Source organism: Thunnus thynnus, chromosome 7, assembly GCF_963924715.1.
Source record: "Thunnus thynnus chromosome 7, fThuThy2.1, whole genome shotgun sequence".
Lineage (NCBI taxonomy): Eukaryota > Metazoa > Chordata > Actinopteri > Scombriformes > Scombridae > Thunnus > Thunnus thynnus.
In genome coordinates, this window is record NC_089523.1 from 1,981,994 (window position 1) to 1,999,170 (window position 17,177).

The following is a 17,177-nucleotide window of genomic DNA, read 5'->3' on the forward strand; positions in this document are numbered from 1 at the left end:
TCATCAATCTGAAAAAAAGATGAAATCACTTTATTATGAAAAATAAAAAACTGTTGTTGTGAATAAGAGTTTTATCTGTTTAAATTCTTGGTCTGATTGGACCATTGATATCATACAGGTCTAATGTAAAAGAGGACTTAGGAGGTATTACATACATAACTTAATAGAGAACTTAGGATGTATTAAATGAGGGAGAAGGAAGGGAGGAGGATGGGGGAAGGCCTGGTGTATAAAAAAGATGGTTCCTTCACAGGGTCCTCTTTCCACTGTGGAACAGCATTGGAGTCCACGAGGGGGCTGATTACTGCTAGGATTCCACTTGCCGATGCATCTGGGGGCTCTGTGATTCTATGAAAAAAGATGTAAGTGACAAATGAAATGAACTGTCAATTGGCTACCTACTGCTTAACATCCACCCATATATTTTTTTAAACCTAAGAATCGCATACGTGGTATGCCCTTCTTCATTTATTTCACATGCAGCACCTCATTCTCACTTGCCTTCCTGTCTATACTGCCGTTGACGAGGGCTAATGTATCTGGCCTCCTGCACCTTCTTTGCTATAGGTGGTAGGTGTCCCCCAGGTCAACACCATGCCTCTTCTCTAAGCAGATCAATACTGTAAAGGCTTCTAGTGCTTTGCTATATGGTGGGATCTGCCCTGTTGAAAGTGTACAATGACTTGCTCCTCTCTATTGACTCCAGTGATGTGCCATCCTAATTCTTCTTGACCTCAGCGCAGCATTCAATACTGACATTTTAATAAGCCGTCTCCAGTATGGGATTAGTGTTGTTTGCACTGCTCTGAAATGGTTCATATTCTACCTCAAAAATAGACGCTTCTCCGTCAACATAGGCAATGTTTCCTCTCCCCCAGCTAGTCTCTCTGGCAGAATCCTACAAGGTCCCATCCTAGGTCCCATTCTTTTCTCTACATACATACTTTCCCTTGGACAAATCATTCATAAATATGACATTTCCTTCCACTGTTATGCTGATGACACTCAGCTTTATCTCCCCCTGAAATCAAACGACAAGTCCAATCTAGTCAGCCTCTTGAACTGCCTTGAAGACATAAAGTGTTGGATGGCACAAAACTTCCCAAAGCTGAATGAAGGCAAGTCTGAATGCGTATTTGCCCCCCAGATTCTGTCAAAGTAATTACCAACTGTCTTGGCAACCTGTCCACCCTTGTCAAACCTCATGTCATAAACCTTGATATTTGATTCTGCCTTTGACAAGCAAGTTAATGCAGTAGTGAAAGCCAGTGTTTTCCAGCAATATACTACTGCAAAAATCAAGCCATTTCTCTTTCAAAGATCTCGAGAAATTCATCGACACATTTATATCGTCCTTGGACTACTGCAGCTCCCTGTATACTGGGATTAGTCAGTTGTCCCTATCCCACCTCCAACTGGTCCAGAACGCCGCAGCCAGGCTCCTGACAGGTACCTGGAAGAGGGACCATATTACCCCCATCCTGGCCTCTCTCCACTGGCTGCCTGTACAGTTCAGAGTTGATTTTAAGGTTCTTCTGTTTGTTTATAAAGCCCTAAATGGGCTGTCCCCTCCTATATTGCAGACCCTCTAACCTGTTTTTGTACCTCCAGGTCCCTCAGATTGGTTGACTTGGTGCTCCTGGCGGTGGAACAGTATTCCCTTCCCTATCAGATCCTGCCCCCTCCGTCGACTCTTTTAAGTCCAGGCTCAAAACTTACTTTTATTCACTAGTGTTTGAATCCTCCTGATGTTGGTTTATTTTTGGCTTGTGCCTATGCCCATGTGTTGTCTATTTGTGTCTATGAGCTGCATGCATAGTTGTTTATGTTGGAGTTTCTTGTATTTGTGATCTTAGCTATCTGCTCTGGTCTGTACAGCACTTTAGTTTACCTGGGTTGTTTTTAAATGTGCTTTATAAATACATTTGACATGACTTGGCTTTACTGGGATATATCAAATAGCTTGACCATTTTGGCATTGACCTCAGCATTCATTTTGAGCACTGACTGAACTATGGGCTCCCTGTGCTCCTTTTTGTTCTTCCAAGCTTCTACAATGTATCTGTAGGCTGCCTGCCTAATGTTTCCCCAGCTAGCTAACATTACATTAACTTAGCAGTCTTTGACAGTTTTGGTAGCTTTTTTAGGCAACGGCATGTGCAACTGTTCACATTACAGCTGCCTCACAACTTTGCAACGCTCGAGCGGAAGGAGTGGGTGGGGGTTGCACAGGTATCGCACTTTGAATACAGAGCAAAATTCGGAAAAAAACTTTGCAAAACGCGTTAACGTTTAACTGTTTATTTTACAAGGGCATTTAAAAGCCCCCGTCATCCCAATGTTAAGGGCAATTTAAAAACTAAAACAATGAGCAGCGGCTCCTGGATACTTATAAATCCCCAAGACTGTAATTTTTTGTAGATATAATACGCTAATTCCATATTTCAACATTTTTATGACCTCCTCAGTACAACATGAGTTAGGCCTACCAACAGCACAAGCTTGTAAACGTGGTACTTAGCTAAACCTAATTAGCAGCAAGATGCCTTCCTTTTCCATGGACAACTACCACAAACTTCTACAGAAAATTGCAGTGCTGGAAACCAAAATTCACCTGTTAGAAGTGAATATGGGAATGGCACTGCTTTACCATGGACTCTAAACAGTGGACAAGAGCATGCTAACACACCGCTAATTAGCACCAACAAGACTACCAAGAAACAGGAGGGCTGTGCACTGGGTAATAAATCTACGAGTGGTAGTCCTCCCAGGAATTCTATTAGTGAAAAGCCTAAGAGTAAATAATTTCCCTGGGATATGGGAGGACAAGTACAGGCAGAGCCCAGTGCCCTGAAATTTGTGATGTGACTGGCTGGCCTGCATGATCATCCAGGCAGTGCACCTCTTCAAGCCCTGTTCTTGGTAGGACACAGCTGTGGACAGCTGCAAAAGGGAGAGCTAACAACAGACCTCCCCAACAACCAAGTGTGCAGCTGGAGGACTGTCCACTGTTGCAAGACCCTGGATCTCTGTCTGATGACCTGGATAACCTCTAATATTCACACAGCGGGGTTAGAACTGAGAGTAAATCAGAGAGTACAAGGCTACAGGGAAAGCTATCGACTGGGCCTCTTCTGACTATGGGTGACTTTGCTGTAAAAGACATAAGAGGCATGTGCAGTAAGAGCACCAACTGTTGAACTCACTCAGCTCAGCTTTGAATGCTGAGGTGTTTATCAGTGGCCCTCTACCGCCAGTCAGAAGAGGAGTTGAAGATTCAGCAGATTGTTGGCACTGAACGCTCTCAATTGCATCTACCATCCATTCAGTGCCCTTTATTGACAATTTCAACTTTTTCATCACATATTTTTAAGGCAGATGGACTTTGCCTTAACAAATCAGGAGTAAAATTGTTCACCTCTAACCTGTTTTACTTCCTGCGTCACCCATTTGTTCCCTTTGCCAAGGACAAGAGACAAGAAGAATCAAAACAGGAGGAAGACATAACACAATGTGGCAGATACCTTGACATGACAGCCACCTCAACCCCTGCCTGAGGAAAGCTTTGATCATGGAAGACATTGACCCAAGACAAAGAGTCTCTACCCCCCTCACCAGTAACCGCCTGTGAGGATCCACCTCCTTCAACCCCCCAGATCCCATCCTGGTTGCCCTCCTCGCCAGTCACACCCTTTCTCCCCCATCCCCCCCCTTGGGGTTCACTGACCAGATGAAAGAGCTGGTCATTGCTGGGACCAAACACTGCCCCCCGCCCTACTCCCATTTTCTCTCCCTTAAATCCCGCTCAGCGTACACTTCCACCATTTTTGACACAGTCATCACAGCTATGAAGTCCACCACCTCCCCCACCTCCACGATGGCATCAATGTCATTCTCAGTTTCCCCAACCTGATAAAAGCACAGCACGCCCAGCCATCTTTGTGCAAAATTCAGCAAGCTCTAACTGATATCTGCTGGGTCCGGGCTGCAAGGCTGATGGCACTCATGACTCTTCCCAGGACAAGCCAGGGCCCAGTTTGCTGATAGCTTCCTTCTGTCTTGATAGGTAATAGAAAAATAATGGTGAGTCTGCTAAGAAACAGGAAGCACTCAACCAGTTCTGCAAACTTATCGAATTTAGCATCCTTTCCTCGTCAGCCACAACCTGTCAAAAAACATGGGTTTATAATGCTTTTAACACACTAAATCTAGCTTTAGAGGACCTATTATACTAATTTCTAACTCTAAATTTTTATTTTTGGACTCCACTCGAGTAGCTTTACATGATTCACAGTTCAAAAAACTCAGCCCCTCAGTATAGCCTTTATCTCTTTACAGTCCGTTTTAGCTCCTGTCTCTTTAGGGCCCCCCACTCTGTCCTGATTGGACCAGCTCTACATATCAGAGTCACAGACTGTAAAAAATATGGACATAGCCACCATGACATCACCCACTGGTTTGTGGACTGTCGTTTTGAAACCTCAAGTTTAGTGATTTCACCATCGCGATCTTGGATTTGTCACCATCTTTGATTTTTGGAGCCAGAAGTGACCTTATTTGGATGAATGGATAGAGCTGACCCTGGCACTAGCTGCTTGCTTGGTTAGCATGGTGCATTTACAGTCTATGGTTAACTGTGATAATGCTAATACCTATGCAAATTTTTGCTAGTGAAAAACAGGCCTAAAACCATTAAACAAAATGCTCTTACCAGAAAAACCGAACAGGCGACTCCTTTGAGGGTCTTTTAGCATGAACTGAAATTACACAAATAGTGTAGCTACGCCTGTACTCTGTGAATCTGGGGTTATGCCATTCTTACATTACATAATCAGCGTTGTCACTGTGGCAGAGACTTGTCAATCACAAGGAAGCCATGCCCTAAAGCATACGCTGCTTTATCATCTATTTTACTTTAAATGGGACCATAATTTACAAAATGAACATCATGCATTGCATTGAAGAAGACTTAAAACTAGTAACTGAGACCATAAACTCATTAGGAAACAGTTTACTGAGGTAATAAATGAAGTGAGAAGTAGGGTCATTTTCTCATAGACTTCCATACAATCGGACTTCTTTTTGCAACCAGTGGGGTCACCCCCTGCTGGCCATTATAAAGAATGCAGGTTTAAGGCACTTCCGCATTGGCTTCATTTTTCAGGCCGGGAGCTACCCGCTTGATCAGTTGTTACGTTACTGCAGATACAAACCCGACATTTCTTGCTTTACTGCTTCAACTTAAAAGCTTTTAAATGACTAAATAATGGGAGACTTTTATTGTGAAAAATTTACAGGAAGAGAAACATGTTCCTCACTGAATTAGCTGAGCTTTGTCAGCAAACTAAAAACTTGTCGAAACATCAACATATGGACATATTTGGAGCTCTTTGCTCAGCGGATGAGTTAGAAATAAGCAGAGAGGAATAGTACAAGTAGAAACAGCCACAGTGATGAAGATGTCTGATGAAGTGCTGCAGACGACCAGCACACCTTCAACAGGTAAACTACTTATTTTACTTTGCTCTGCTGTGTAATGGAGTCATAGCTCAGTGTGACAACCTCCAAAACAATGGAGATTGCCGCTACATACGTTTACCTCATTATTTGACATGTCGGCCACTTTTAACATGAACATCCAACATTGTGACATTATATATATATGTCTGAAAATAAGGGAAAGCACAATAGGTCCCCTTTAAATGTCAGGTCTTTGGCAGGAAAAACATTATTAATTAATAATTTTGTTGTCAAGCACAATCTTGGTTTTATGTTTTTAACTGAAACTCGGTTAGACCAAGATAACAGTGCAGCTGTTATTGAGTCAACCCTTCCCAACTTCAGTTTTATGAGTGAAGCTAGAGTGCATAAGACAGGAGGTGGAGTTGCCGCTTGGATTAATGATTCCCTCCAATGCAAGCAGATATCTTATAGAAATTTAGCTTCTTTTGAATATGGGGCTCTTCAGCTGAATTCCTCTTATTGAGCTCTGTTTCTAAATATCTACAGGCCACCTAAATACTGTGCAACCTTCTTTTTGATAACTTTACTGAACTGCTGCCTATATATAATATATCTTTATTGATATTGACTGTGTAGTTATTGTTGGTAATTTTAACATCCATGTTAACAACCCCCAGGACAGCAGGACTAAAGAACTGCCTTGTGTTCTTGGTAACTATGGACTGACACAGCATGTGATGGAACCCACACACAGTAAGGGACACACTCTGGACTTAATTATCTCCAAGGGTCTGAACATTTCTAAGGTTGTGGTGAGTGATCTTGTTCTCTCTGATCATTCCTGTGTTTTCTTTGAGTGATATCTCCATGCACACAAATGTTCAAATAGAACACAAAACGGTATATCAATGAAAACACCAGTGAAATATTTTTTCAGGCTTTCTCTTTCTCTTAGGTCTCAGTCAGTAAGCTTGTAGATAATTTCAATTCTAAAATTACAAATTTTATTGATGCCATTGCACCCACTAAGGTGAAGGTTCTCTCTGGTAAGAGAAGATCTCCATGGAGAAACACCACACTGGTCAGAACAGAAAAAGTGTCGAAAAGCTGAATGCAGGTGGTGAAAAACAAATCTCCAGGTTCATTATTTCATCTATAAAGAGAGACTTTGCCTTTATAATTTGGAGCTGAAAAATACAAGGCAGTCCTTCTTCTGCACGTGCCTTGTTGGCTACTGTTGACAGGCTAACAAATCCTCCTGTGTCAGTAGCCCTGGAACTTCTATCCACCAGGGCCTGCAATGAATTTGCCTCCTTCTTCACTGACAAAATTCAGAAAATTAGACAAATAGTCATTGTGTACATATGAGGTACAGGATATGTGTTGTCCCTGTGTCCACTTAAAATCAATTCAAATAGCATGACATAATTTTATCCGATCAACCATAAAAATCTGTAGGACATTATACAACATCTGAAATCCTCCTCTTGCTGCCTTGATATTCTGCCTAGAAGCTTTTCCAAAAATATTTCAAATTACATGGCCTCAGATCTTCTACAAATTGTCAACACATCTCTTCTCTCACCTGTCTTCCCACAGGCCCTGAAAACAGCCATCATCAAGTCACTCTTCAAAAAGAACAATCTAGACACTTCACTATTGAACAATTATAGACCCATATCAAACTTCCCGTTTTTAAGTAAAATCATTGAAAAAGGTGTTTTTCAAAAGCCAAACTTCTTGACACTAAATAACTGTTTTGATGTTTTCCAGTCAGGATTTCAACCACCCCACAGCCCCGAGATTGCTCTTATTAATGTCTTCAACAACATCCACTTCAACACAGACAGCGGCAGACTTTCAGTATTGGCATTACTGGATCTCAGTGCTGCATGTGACATGGTTGACCACAAAATATTACTAGACCAACTGGAAAACTGGATGGGACTTTAATGCACAGTACTAAATTGGTTTGAATCCTAATTAAAGGACAGGGACTACTTTGTTTCTATAGGTAATTACACATCAGAGTTCCCCAAGGCTTCATTCTGGGGCCTCTTCTGTACAACATCTACATGCTCCTACTAGCTCAGATTATGGAAAACAACTAAATATGCTGCCATAATTATCCAGATGACACATAAATTTACATAACCATATCACCAGGGGACTTTAATCTCATACAAGCGCTAAATGCATTGAACAAATCAACAGTTGGATGTGCCAGAATTTTCTTCGATTAAACAAAGACAAAACTGAAGTAATTGTTTTTTGAGCCAAGGAAGAACAATTAAAAGTCAGCATTCAGCTTCAATTCGTAATGTTAAAAACCACAAACCAAGCTAGAAATCTTGGTGTAGTCATGGACTCAGACCTGAATTTTAACAGTCACATTAAGACAATTACAAAGTCAGCCTACTATCACCTGAAGAATATATCAAGAATTAAAGGACTTATGTCTCAGCAGGATTTGGATAAACTTGTCCATGCATTTATCTTCATTAGGCTTGACTACTACTGTAACAGTGTCTTCACAGGTCTCCCTAAAAAATCAATCAGACAGCTGCAGCTGATTCAGAATGCTGCTGCTTGAGTCTTCACTAAGACCAAGAAAGTGGATCACATCACTCTAGTTTTTAGATCTTTACACTGGCTTCCTGTCTGTTAAAGAATTGATTTTAAAATACTGCTGTTAGTTTATAAAGCACTGAATGGTTTCAGGCCAAAATACGTTTCTGATCTGCTGCTATGTTATGAACCATCTAGACCTCTCAGGTCGTCTGGTACAGGTCTGCTTTCTGTCCCCAGAGTCAAAACTAAACCTGGAGAAGCAGCGTTTAGTTTTTATACTCCACATATCTTGAACAAACTCACAGAAAACTGCAGGTCTGCTGTAACTTTCAGTTCTTTTAAATCAAAGCTGAAGACTCTTCTGTTTGCTGCTGGCTTTGATTAAATCAAATAATTATTAATTTCTTATACTGCACTGTAACTTTTATTCTTGTATTTTATACCTGTCTCATTCTGTTTTAGCTTGTTTTTGTTTTCTATTCTCTTAACTTTTTAATGACTGTTTTTAATTGTATTTAAATGTCATTTTGTAAAGTGTTTCTTTTGCACTTTGTCTTGATGCTTTTAATGTTTATGTAAAGCACTTTGAATTGCCTTGTTGCTGAAATGTGCTATATAAATAAACTTGCCTTACCGTGTGCAGGAAAGGAACTGGTTTAACAGGAAGTATTATCATCTCTACATGTGTGATTACCATTAATTTATGGATGTCTGGTGTCACACAAGTCTTGTGTTCTACATAACAAGACAACCATGCCTACTGAGGCAGAACATGATTAAACTAGCAATGTAGCTACTATTTATACCCAGAGCATATAGTTAAAAATAAAACCTTGATTAGATGTTTTTCCCTAATTCCCCTGTCCTGGCAGACAGGTCTGTACCACTAGAATAACTTCATGTGGGGCCACTGGGGCAATCTATCCTTGGTTCTGAAGGGAAATGCATCCAGCCTGGCCTCATGTCTAATAGAAGCAGCCACGACACGATTGCTTATTAAGACAAATAAGCCCCAGTGCCAGAGCAAAGGTGCAGGGGAGCCTTAATGTGATGCTGTTATTAGGAGGCAAGAGAACTGAGCTACTTGCTGCACTCCACACCACATTCAATAAAGTTGCTCTGCTCTGATCTGAAGGGAATGGATATATCTGTCACTATGCTGTGTACTGCTTGTTCTAAATCCTGCTAATTACTGTCTCACACACTTCTGAGTGGCTGAAAAAGAGTGAGCAAGAGAAGAAAACAGTAACTTTTGTGAAGCAAGTCTAAAGCTCTGATAGAGTCCTAGATGTTGCAGCTTTAAGTACACTCCACAATAAGAAAGTGCTGGACAGACCTAACTACCTTGTGAAAGTTTTGTTGCATTTAGAGCAGCAACGTCCAGTTACACCATCAAAACAGTGGAAATTTAGAGTGAAAAAAATTGGTTTAATGTAACAGTCATCATCATTAGTGAATCTGCTCACAGAAGTACATGGCCGTGGACCTTTGTTGCATGTTGTTTCCTATCTGTCTCTGTACTGTCACCTGTCCAATAAATGCAAATATTCCCCCCAAAATCTTAACAATATGCAAACCTGACTTCTAAAAATGATGTTTTTATAGAACAAATTCTCAAACTCAGAAAATCATAAGACAGCTCCCTAATGCTACTAGAAGTTAAAAAATCCTCAGGGTAATCCTCTGGGGAGCATGAATATGCTCAGCAGACTTCATCTGCCCAATGGATTTTAACATTTCATGTGTAGGCATGGGAATTTTGGTCTGATTGTAGTGCTACAGTAAAGATGACTACCAAAAACATCCTCTGGGAACCATGAATATACACAGAAAATTTCATGAATGGATGGACAGATTGTCCTTTTGGCCATGCTGCTACAATAGCAAGACGACTAGTCTGTCATTCAGAACTATGTAGATAAACAGACATGAGAAGGGTTTTGGTTTGCAGAAAAAGGAAAGCTGATCATCTCTGATTGCAAAAGACTATGACGGTATGTAAATGAACATTAAAACTGCATTAGGCAAGGTTTCCTTTATGTAAAAATCCAACCAGTCTATCCGACTAGATTGCAAATTTCCACAGACAAGCATTTTCACTAAATGAGACATCTTACATGTACAGACGGTATATTCTACTGTCAGTATTGTCACTGGTGGAAAATCTCACCCACATATAAAAAACTGATGAATGGAAACTTAGCTTGCATGTCTTCTTGCCCACCACATGCCAAGAAGAAGGCACTTAATTTACTGATGTCACATCACAGCACCACTGGATTTGAAAGTTGTCATATTTTACTAAAAAAGCAATATGAATATTGTAATATGAAAATAAGTTTTCTGACTGTCTGTCTGTCCAGCTTTGTATCTAAGTTTCCTCCTTCTCTCACCCTGCTACGTGAAGGTACATTTCAGTATAGGAAATAAACTGCTACAGTATTTGACTAGGCTGTTTGAAAAGCTCAGGCAGTGACAGACTGTGATTGGCACTCTACAGTGGGGAGGAAATGAAGCTTTAGGTAAGTTTAAGCTGAGAGGAAGACACAAAGAGAGTCGTTGAAAAATTAACATCCGATGCTACAGTTCCTATTCCACTGACTGATATCCTAGAAGACACAAACTGATAGTTCCATATTTTTCAGCATAAAGCAGTGAGGTGAATCAGTAAAGATATTTTGCAAACTAGTTAGTTCAACATGATCTATGAAAAAGAACTTTTAAAACCTATTTAAGGCATCAGGCATGAACCACAACGTCCCTGGTTTGCGTTGTTGCTTATCATTCCCCATCTATCTCTCCCTTCATTTCCTGTCACCTCTCTTACTGTCAAATAAAGGCATAAAATGCACCCCCGAAACTGACTTATGTCGAAAAAACTCCCCAAAAAAACAACTTAGAAATGTTTTAAGTGGGAATTTTTAAAATGTCTTTGATCATGTTATCTATACAATGTTTATGAAGAAGGAAATTCTAAATCTTCTGATAGGCCCTTAAAAGATCTTAGTATTGGTTTCCCTATCATACTTATTATTTTCATTATAAAATATAAAAATGGCGCATGCGCAATATGAAGTCTTTTAAACAACATTGTGGTCACAGTTACTAACATCAATTGGTGTTCAGGGAGTGTACATTAACTCTGGCCTCCTGTATGAAGGGCATACAATTGGAATCCTATGTGGGAAAGGCAGACTACATCAGTAACAATGCTTTTGCTCTCTTTGGCAGTTTTCAATCACAGAATGTAAATACATTGAACTGCTTATACTGCTGAACAAATACCAGCCTTAAATAGTATCAAAAACTGGGCGTGACATAATAAAAGTATTTTTAATTTTAAACCAAAATAGTCCTATTTTAATTATTTCAGTGTAAAAATAACACAATTTTAATACCATATAATGCATTATATTATAGGCATAACATGTGATCCCATTGTAAACAAAAAGGGTCTCCCAACCACCAAATATCTCATTCAGAGCTCAGTTCTTAAAATGTGGCTTAACTAATTCATTCTAAAATGTTGTTATCAGGCTAAAATAACATTGTTAATTCTCATCCAAGTCTATTTTATGTGTTCCTGCATTGTTACTGCTGTTGTGCACCACAATGTTTCTACTGTTTCCACACTTTCATCACTGTTAAACAATTAAATATTACCAGTGAATGTGGTTAGACTATGAGCGATGTTGGGTGCATCATTGGTGAGGTTCTCTCCAGTGGATGTGCAAGACACTATAAAGTGATAATTATAAGCCTTCTATGAAAAAGGAACCTTATTGAAACTTTTCAGAAAGCCACTTTAATTGCATAAACAATGTTCCACAAAGTGAGTTCTAGAGTTAATCATTTAAAAAGTTTTAATATTTGAAATGTCAAATTTAATGCCATATGTTCTGATTCCATTGGTGTTTTAACAGCCAGAATATTTTAATTGAGTTTATGTCTTTTTGTTCAGAGTATCTCAAACTAAATTGGATTGGTTCCTTTTTAGTGTACAAACTTTCATTTAGTTGTGTATTTTATCATGAGTAAGTAGGTAACTCTTCATTATGAAACAAATTGTGATAATTACACCAATATATCATAATGATTTATCAGTAATCTGCATGTTCTCATTTAAAATCATAATTATATCAACATTCTTTCATAATAAATCTGAGAAAGCAAGATATTGTGTCTGAAAATGTTCAGGGTTCACCCTAAAACATCTTTGTCATCTTTGTCTGGCTGACTATCGATAAACTGCACTTTTGCAGGTTTGGGCTTAAGGACTTGTTGCTCTGACAACAGTTCCAGATGAATTTTAAGCAGCTTCAAAGAACCAAAAAAATCTAGATTCATGTCAAATTGTCAACACTGTAAGCTGGATAACTCAGTTATCCACACATGAAGAACAGGGCCCAGGACCTCCAATCACTTCAGAATTATTTGACAAGATTGTTTTGACAGAATTGGACTGACAGTAGATAACAACCAAGTCTTAAATGTTTTCAGATGCTATTAAGGGCTTGTTTACATCAGCAATGCTTGTAAACAGAATTAAAACAGGCTCATATTTGATTTATCATTGGTGGTGACATGCATCAAATACAGGATTTTTTTTTTTTTTTTTTTTTTACAAATCTCTGACTCAAGCTCTACAATATGAATAGACCTCACATGTGGTCAAAGGTAACAGCCTGTGTCTTGATGATGCAATGCCTGTGCATAACTTGCCTTTTACATACAGAGTGTTGAATCCATGAATAGTTTCTCTCCTGTAAGGCAAAGGTGTGTAAATCACAGCAAATGTGTGGAAGAGATTCAACACTGTGTTTCTGTGTTGGAGACTTTCTCCTGCACTGACATAGTGAGTCATCTCTCAGCAAGGTGAGCAGCAGCTGCAAGGCTGGACACGCACTGGAGGGATGTGGAGCACCCTGGCTGCGAAAGCCTCAGAACTCAGAAATGAGATCAGCCACCCAAAGGTGCTCTTTGGGTCTTAAGTAACCAGAGGTGAAGCAGTAGGATGATTTGAAACCAATAGATGTAAAAGAGCTCGCTAATAGAGGGCTGCTGACGCAACACTGTCAAATCAAAACCATGCTCGCTGAGTCAAAGCAGGGAGGGAGATGCATCAATGGCAGATGAGATGCAAGCGCACACATCAACATTCAGCGGAAAACAGTTTTGACACAGCACAGCATTACATTCAACAATTCTGCATTAATCCCCAAAAGACCACTGTCTATACTCATGTATGATTCATAAGTGTTGCTTCTCTTTTATGCAGATTTAGCTATTTCCAGGGAGCAAACATGTTGATGAGCAGGTCATTGTATTGCTAATCTCTGTAAAAGACTGATTTAAGCACTTCATTTCCATTGTGCTGCCTTCTGTTTTTTTACTTCCTTTGACAGAAATTGAAGCCACCACATTATAAATACGGGATGTTATTGATAAAATACAGCATGTGCATCATTGGCACGATGACCTCGTAATAGTGGCAGTCCTTACGAACAGACATTTTTATCAGCAGTTTTGCAGGCTTTGACTCATCACATTACTCATTTGTCAACACATTTAGATCACATGAAGGACTTTCTACTCATCATGTGCAAGAATAATTTCTAATTGATTGGAATCACTGAAGCAAAAAGTTCATAGTGTCTACAACACATGAAGACATACATATTATGCAATAGTATGCATTATAATATTTTCTTTGAAAAATATTATACATATTATTGTGTTTTTTAAGGAAAGTACACATAAAAAGAAATAATCCAGCTCTGACAATGCCATTATTTGTATATTATGTTGGAAGTTGATTGGCTTCTCTTGACTGAAGGTCATATATCACTCACTCTTTTATTGCAGAATTTTACTGTTAAGCCCCGCAGCCCTTAGTTAGCACCCAGCTTTAGTTACTGCCAGTGGTTTCCAACCTTTTTGACTTTTGAAGTCTTACAAAAAGCAGTGTGTAGTCGGGGTCACATTTCAGATGTCTATGAGTTGCTAACAGCTCCACCAAATAGTGCTTTTTCCTTCTAAACATCTCACATGGTTTAATTTCAATTTATGTTCAAATGATCCAATATTTCAGCAAAAATCAAAGATTAGAGAAAAAGTCCAAAAACTGAAAACAGATTTGTGTATCAGAACTTTGTTTTTTCTTCTTTCCTCTCCCATTAATCATCTCACGACCCCTCAGATTTATCTGGTGATCCTTCGGAGGAAACTAGCTCCACCTCCAGCAGCTACAACAGTAACATGCTGCTCTAACACTGACGCTTCAGTATTAATAATCTAATGATGTCATATATATTAATATATCAGTCAGAGGGACCAAACCACTACATTTACTGAAATACTTTAACTACATCAAGCTCATAATACTTATGTACTTTTACTGCAATAGTTTAACTACATCAAGCTCATAATACTTATGTATTTTTACTGTAGTAGGATTTTTCATGCAGGACTTTTACTTGTAATGGAGTATTTTTACATTGCTGTATTGTTACTTTTACTGCTGTAAAGGATCTGTCTCCTGACTTTTTAATATAAACTTGATGGTTACATACATGATATGGTTATAAAAAATAGGCAAAAAGACATACTCACCAGAGAAGTCATGAAAATAAATGTGCAATATTGTTCTTGTACTGCAGTATAGATCTAGTTAGTCCCAGTGTTTTTTTTGAGTTTTGTGAGATACTCATGTCAACCATTCTAAAAGGATCTGAGGTACATAGTGTACATTTATCTACAAATGCAGGAGAGTACGTAAATATTACACAGGCTGATATTTTTGAAATGGTCTCCTTAGAAAGCAGGCACAGGAAAAACTAGAGTTTATTATAGAGAGTTGCATTCAAGATTTCTGTCTTATACATCTATAAAATTATGTTTAATTTTCTTTTTGTTCACAAAATAGATCATCTACATGGTTTAGAAAATTACTGGAAAGAAAGTGGATTTTTCATTCATTTTATTTCTAATTATCTGGTTTTGAGTTAGGTTGCCATAGCTTGAAGATAGCTTCAGAGCCTGAATCATCTCATCTGCCAGCAACAGCAGCTCTATGATAGGATGATGAGGCTCATTACTTACAGTGTAATAGCATTTATTTGTGCTACCAGCTATCAAATATCATGAAATGTACCAGTGCTAAGTTTGTATTCAAATGAGTGCAAAAAAAATCACTAGCTTTCTTGCCCTGAAACTAATTTTTTCCAAAACATTCTTGTAGCTTAAATTGAATTGCAGAGTAAAATACTTCATATAGCTGTAAAAACATCTTCTCTAGGCCTTTTTCAACACAGACATTGTACACACAAAAGTGATTGCACAAAGCCTACCAAGCTAGCAGCCTGTTGGGTAAATTAGAATAGTTCAGAGTCCAGGCTGCCATGTTTTATATTTGTGAGATACTTACTGACTTATATTTGTGAGATGTTTGTAACAGCCCACTGAGAGCGTTAAAGGAGTGCTCTAGAGATTTAGTATTGCAACTCCTTAACAGCTGATTTTTGCTTTTAGCTTAGCTGATTATTGATGTTTAGTCAATTTGTGTCAAGCTCCAACACCTCTTATACTTCCCATAGTGCAACTCAAAAATGTCTTTGACCCTCGATGACTGGTTAACACCCACGTCTTTCTCTCAACTTCAGACCCCCAGTTTCAAATGAAAGTTTTCTGTTAACATTTTGAAGTCTCACATCCAAGTTGAGATAACCCCAATGACATCACTATAACATCATTAATTTGGTTTACATTTTCTAAGTGTTAGATGTTTTTCCTACATTTCAGGCTGGCTTATATTTAGGTTTATGGTTTATGCAGTGTCTTGACTTCTATAAGGAAGTGAAATACTGTAACCAAGTAAATCTACTCATGTACTATACTATACTTTTGAGATACTTGTACTTCAGTATTTCCACTTTATGTTGCTTAAACTTTCACAACACTACATTTCAGCAGACATATTGCATGTTTATTTGACAGTTATAGATACACATCATTTTGCAAATTAAGATTTAAATTCAAAACATACAATAACATTATAAAATCTGATGCATTCTTATTTAGATTAAACTACATGTTTTGATGGATCACCACTTGTTATTGAACTGATGTGTGAAAACCAGCAGAATCTGCACTTTCAACAGTAAACTGGTTCAGAGTAAAAATAACCCTTTGAAATTCACATGTTCTATATGTTGTAATGCAGAAGAGTAACGAGCACAAATGTTTCAACTAATACCTTCCTCAGTGTGCAGGCTCAGTGACCTCAGTGACCTTCCAGCCTCTTTTAAACAGACAGATTAGAATATACCATGCAAGTTCTGTCATAGAAAATGAACACAAAGTGCAGATTTCAAGGAAAATTACATTGCATTACATTGACTGGGTTATTATGGGAAAAATAAAATACTTCAGTCAATAAAAATAAGAAATAAAAATTAAATAAAATGAAATGAAAAAATACAAAGCAAATAACTTTTCTGTATTACAAAAGAATAAACATACAGCAAACTTGAACTTCAGACTATTTTACTCTGAGCGTAAACCTGTTGGAAATATAGATGAAACTGCCCAACAGTAAAGAGGTTAAAGTTAGCTCCTCCTCCACCAACAGCAACACTAAATTGCTCCTTACCTGTTAATGCATCTGTAAGAATAATCCGATGATGTAATATATACCATAAAATAATATAAAATCTGAAAAGGACCATACTGTATAATGAGTACTTTTACCTTTGATACTAGTATATTTTACTGATTCTGTACTTGTACAAGTTGAATGCAGGACTTTTATTTTTATTTTTACATTGTAGTATTACAACTTTCACTTAAGTAAATTATCAGAATAATACTTCCACCATCTGTTAAATGAATGGAATTTAATAATTGCATGAAAAGTAAGAAAAAATAATACTTTAATTCCCCCAGTTTGGCATTAATAAGCAGTACACAGACATTTAACAATGACAGATTTTTATGTGTTTACAGCATGTGTCAGCAATTTTAACTACTCTTATGAAGACATATTATTATTATTACAACTGTGTTTTACTATATTGTCATTCATTATCTGTTTATACAGCAGCACTCCAAAGGTGGAGTTATAGTTGTTAACAGATACATTAATA

At 38.2% G+C, this 17,177-nt stretch overlaps 1 protein-coding gene and 1 long non-coding RNA gene across 3 annotated transcripts in view; both read left to right on the forward strand.

The window, feature by feature from the left end:
- Positions 1 to 17,177, forward strand: part of sez6b (seizure related 6 homolog b) — a 276,079-nt gene that overhangs the window by 13,331 nt on the left and 245,571 nt on the right. The gene's annotated exons all lie outside the window — the stretch shown is intronic.
- On the forward strand, positions 3,746 to 8,679 carry LOC137186688 (uncharacterized). The gene is made up of 2 exons (XR_010929070.1): positions 3,746 to 6,275; positions 7,063 to 8,679. It is a non-coding gene; the product is annotated as an uncharacterized lncRNA (long non-coding RNA).